The 5,000-nt window shown below is 47.8% G+C and overlaps 1 protein-coding gene across 1 annotated transcript in view; it reads left to right on the forward strand.

The window, feature by feature from the left end:
• The window catches only part of LOC311329923 (nuclear receptor coactivator 3-like), a gene marked incomplete at both ends in the record, with an annotated part of 36,560 nt that overhangs the window by 6,074 nt on the left and 25,486 nt on the right, over window positions 1–5,000 (forward strand). The gene's annotated exons all lie outside the window — the stretch shown is intronic.

Here is a 5,000-nt window from a genome sequence, read left to right on the forward strand (position 1 = left end):
ACACACACATGGACCCACAGTGACATATTCACACACACATGGACCCACAGTGACATATTCACACACACATGGACCCACAGTGACATATTCACACACACATGGACCTACAGTGACATATTCACACACACATGGACCTACAGTGACATATTCACACACACATGGACCTACAGTGACATATTCACACACACATGGACCTACAGTGACATATTCACACACACATGGACCTACAGTGACATATTCACACACACATGGACCCACAGTTACATATTCACACACACATGGACCTACAGTGACATATTCATGGCTCTGACTCTCCTGTCCGGTCGTCTCTTTATAATGAGCAGCTCCTCAGGAACCTGTTCAAGTGCAGCAGTGTTTTCATAATGCGTGCGCGAACACACACACACACACACACACACACGCACACACACAGCGCAGAGCAGGCGGAGCATGGCCGCGCTGCCACTCACACTCAGTGGACCAGACAGTGTAAAACAGCCGTGTGCTCTATTCAGATCAGCCATCTGGAAATACTCACTACTGAATAATGCACCTACGCACTTCCCTTCCTTTAATTCACTGTGTGTGTGTGTGTGTGTGTGTGTGTGTGTGTGTGTGTGTGTCTGTTTGTGTGTGTGTGTGTGTGTGTGTGTGTGTGTGTGTCTGTTTGTGTGTGTGTGTGTGTGTGTGTGTGTGTGTGTGTGTGTGTGTGTGAGGGAGGGAGCACACACTATTTATAAAGCTGATTAATTATGGATTTGTGTGCTCGGCTGAACCTGCTATGCGATTAACTCCCCAGCAGTGTTCCTAAGCAGCAGGTCTCATGTGTCATCTACACACTCTTCCTCTTCTTCCTTCTCCCTCACCTCTCCTCCTCCTCCATCCCTCCTTCTCCCTCTTCTCCTCCTCCATCCCTCCTTCTCCTTCTCCCTCTCCTCCTCCTCCATCCCTCCTTCTCCTTCTCCCTCTCCTCCTCCACCCCTCCTTCTCCCTCTCCTCCTCCCTCAATCCCTCCTTCTCCCTCTCCTCCTCCTCCACTCCTTCTCCCTCTCCTCCTCCTCCACCCCTCCTTCTCCCTCTCTTCCTCCCTCCTTCTCCCTCTCCTCCCTCCACCCCTCCTTCTCCCTCTCCTCCTCCTCCTCTCCACCTCTCCTCCTCCTTCTCCGAGTCTTTCCTGTCTCTTGCTGTAACGATTGCTTTTGCTCTTTTCCTCCATCTCATTCATACTTAATATGATGACTTACTATCCTCCTAACCCTAACCCTCTTTCAGTGACCCTCTCTCTCTCTCTTCCTCTCTGTCTCTCTCTGTCTCTCTCTCTCTCTCTCTTCCTCTCTGTCTCTCTCTCTCTCTCTCTCTCTCTCTCTTCCTCTCTATCTCTCTCTCTCTTTCTCTCTCTTTTCCTCTCTGTCTCTCTATCTTTCTCTCGTTGTCTCTGTCTCTCTCTCTGTCTCTCCTTCTCTCTCTGTCTCTCCTTCTCTCTGTCTCTCCTTCTCTCTGTCTCTCCCTCTCTGTCTCTCTCTCTCTTTCTCTCGTTGTCTCTGTCTCTCTCTCTGTCTCTCCTTCTCTCTCTGTCTCTCCTTCTCTCTCTGTCTCTCTTTCTCTCTCATTGTGTCTCTCTCTCATTGTGTCTCTCTCTCTGCTCCTCTCTTCCATCGTTATCTTTTGCCCCATGAATGAAATACGCTCTCTCTGCACATTCCTATGGGATGACCGCTGACCATGGCAACGGGGGTTTAACACACACACACACACACACACACACACACCATCTCTTTATCTCCTCTCTCTCTGTGTGTGTCTCTCTCTGATACACACTATTTCTCTCTCTTTGACACACACACACACATGCCATTTCTTTATCTCCTTCTCTCTCTCTGATACACACATGCCATTACTCTCTCTTTGACACACACACACACTCTCTCTCTCTCTCTCTCTCTCTCTGTCTCTGTGTCTCTCTCTCTCTCTCTCTCTCCCTCCCTCTCTCTCTCCCTCTCTCTCTCTTCCAGGCTAAAAGGGAGTGTAATGCCTTTGTTGGTAGATGTGTGTTGGTAGATGTGTGTTGGTAGAAGTGTGTGTTGGTAGATGTGTGTGTTGGTAGAAGTGTGTGTTGGTAGAAGTGTGTGTTGGTAGATGTGTGTTGGTAGATGTGTGTTGGTAGATGTGTGTTGGTAGATGTGTGTTGGTAGAAGTGTGTGCTGGTAGAAGTGTGTGTTGGTAGATGTGTGCTGGTAGAAGTGTGTGTTGGTAGATGTGTGTACTGTAGGTAGAAGTGTGTGTTGGTAGATGTGTGTACTGTAGGTAGATGTGTGTAGGTAGATGTGTGTGTTGGTAGATGTGTGTTGGTAGATGTGTGTTGGTAGAAGTGTGTGTTGGTAGATGTGTGTGTTGGTAGAAGTGTGTGTTGGTAGAAGTGTGTGTTGTTAGATGTGTGTGTTGGTAGATGTGTGTAGGTAGATGTGTGTGTAGGTAGACGTGTGTAGGTAGATGTGTGTGTTGGTAGATGTGTGTTGGTAGATGTGTGTGTTGGTAGATGTGTGTTGGTAGATGTGTGTTGGTAGAAGTGTGTGTAGGTAGAAGTGTGTGTTGGTAGAAGTGTGTGTTGGTAGATGTGTGTGTTGGTAGAAGTGTGTGTTGGTACATGTGTGTGTTGGTAGATGTGTGTGTTGGTAGATGTGTATGTTGGTAGAAGTGTGTGTTGGTAGATGTGTGTAGATAGATGTGTGTGTTGGTAGAAGTGTGTATAGGTAGATGTGTGTGTTGGTAGATGTGTGTACTGTAGGTAGAAGTGTGTGCTGGTAGAAGTGTGTGTTGATAGAAGTGTGTGCTGGTAGAAGTGTGTGTTGGTAGATGTGTGTTGGTAGATGTGTTTCTTGGTAGATGTGTGTGTTGGTAGAAGTGTGTGCTGGTAGAAGTGTGTGTTGGTAGAAGTGTGTGTTGGTAGATGTGTGTTGGTAGATGTGTTTCTTGGTAGATGTGTGTTGGTAGATGTGTGTGTTGGTAGAAGTGTGTGCTGGTAGAAGTGTGTGTTGGTAGATGTGTGTTGGTAGATGTGTTTCTTGGTAGATGTGTGTTGGTAGAAGTGTGTGTTGATAGATGTGTGTTGGTAGAAGTGTGTGCTGGTAGAAGTGTGTGTTGATAGAAGTGTGTGCTGGTAGAAGTGTGTGTTGGTAGATGTGTGCTGGTAGAAGTGTGTGTTGGTAGAAGTGTGTGTTGGTAGATGTGTGTTGGTAGAAGTGTGTGCTGGTAGAAGTGTGTGTTGATAGAAGTGTGTGCTGGTAGAAGTGTGTGTTGGTAGATGTGTGCTGGTAGAAGTTTGTGTTGGTAGATGTGTGTACTAGAAGTGTGTGTTGGTAGATGTGTGTACTGTAGGTAGATGTGTGTTGGTAGATGTGTGTTGGTAGATGTGTGTAGGTAGATGTGTGTGTTGGTAGATGTGTGTTGGTAGATGTGTGTTGGTAGAAGTGTGTGCTGGTAGAAGTGTGTGTTGGTAGATGTGTGTAGGTAGATGTGTGTGTTGGTAGATGTGTGTTGGTAGATGTGTGTTGGTAGAAGTGTGTGCTGGTAGAAGTGTGTGTTGGTAGATGTGTGTTGGTAGATGTGTGTGTAGGTAGATGTGTTTGCTGGTAGATTGTGTGTATTCTCCCTGTGTCCTGTGTCTCTGAGGGTTAACCCTAGCTGGCTAATTGTGTCTGATGGGAGATTGGGCCCAAGTGGCCGTCAGCATGGGGGAGAGGAGACGGCCTTCAGTATCAATCACTCCCCCCACTCTCCCCGGACCCTGGGCTCCCTCCCTGTACACACAGATACCATCCCTCCCTCCCTCTCTCTCTTCCTCCCTTCCTCCCTACCTCCGCGGGCCAGATAGGGACCTCCAGCAGGCCCAAGGCCGAGGGCTCAGGAAGCCTTCAGACAGACCTTGGAGCAGTCAGGTCTCTCTGAAGTTTCTCCTCCTCCCCCGGCCCTGTGAAGGTGACCCCCGCTGAGAGACGGTGGGCTGCGCTGAGGAGTCAGGGCCTAAATGAGGATGGATGCTTGAGTGTCCCTGGCCCAGAGCCCCGAGCCCCGGCTGCCCGCCAGGGAGGGAGGGATATTGGAAATCGACATCTGGGCTACATTAATCCCATGGTCCATTTATCCAGGAATCAGAACGAGAGGGGATAGTTCTGCATCTGGACTGAAGAGGGAAATACTAGAGCCCATGTGTGACTGGTTCCTGTGTGTGTGTGTGTGTGTGTGTGTGTGTGTGTGTGTGTGTGCGTGTGTGTGTGTGTGTGTGCGTGTGTGTGTGTGTGTGTGTGTGTGTGTGTGTGCGTGTGTGCGTGTGTGTGTGTGTGCGTGTGTGTGTGTGTGTATAAGGAACATGGAACAGTAGATGAAACCATTGGCTTGCTGTTTATATTATTGTTGATTGTCACTCACCAGAGGACATCATAGGAGGGGCATTATTAAAATGGCGCTCATTCATTCGTTCATCCTATGAGATGTATGGTTAGCCCTAACCCCACCACTAGGACTAACCCTAACCCTAACCCCACCACTAGGACTAACCCTAACCCTAACCCCACCACTAGGACTAACCCTAACCCTAACCCCACCACTAGGACTAACCCTAACCCTAACCCCACCACTAGGACTAACCCTAACCCTAACCCCACCACTAGGACTAACCCTAACCCCACCACTAGGACTAACCCTAACCCCACCACTAGGACTGCTAGCCACAGTTCATTATTTACCATTGCCAATACATTTCTGTTTGTTCACAAAACATTATACTTTGTGTCTCAGAACAGGGCCAGTCAGCCCTTCTGCTTTCCCAATCCACTGAGTTAGAAATAAGCTTCCTAGTTTGTTTAATGCTTATTCCAAATGTTAGGACTGGCATTGTTTAGTGTAGAGATGTGGGTATAATTGTTGTAGGTAAAGTCCTTGTATTTCACAGAATAGGTTAATTGGGTCTAGTTTAGGTATTTAAATTATAATATTGGATCCAT

The sequence above is a fragment of the Borostomias antarcticus genome (genome assembly GCF_949987555.1).
Source record: "Borostomias antarcticus genome assembly, chromosome: 3".
Classification (NCBI taxonomy): Eukaryota; Metazoa; Chordata; class Actinopteri; order Stomiiformes; family Stomiidae; genus Borostomias; species Borostomias antarcticus.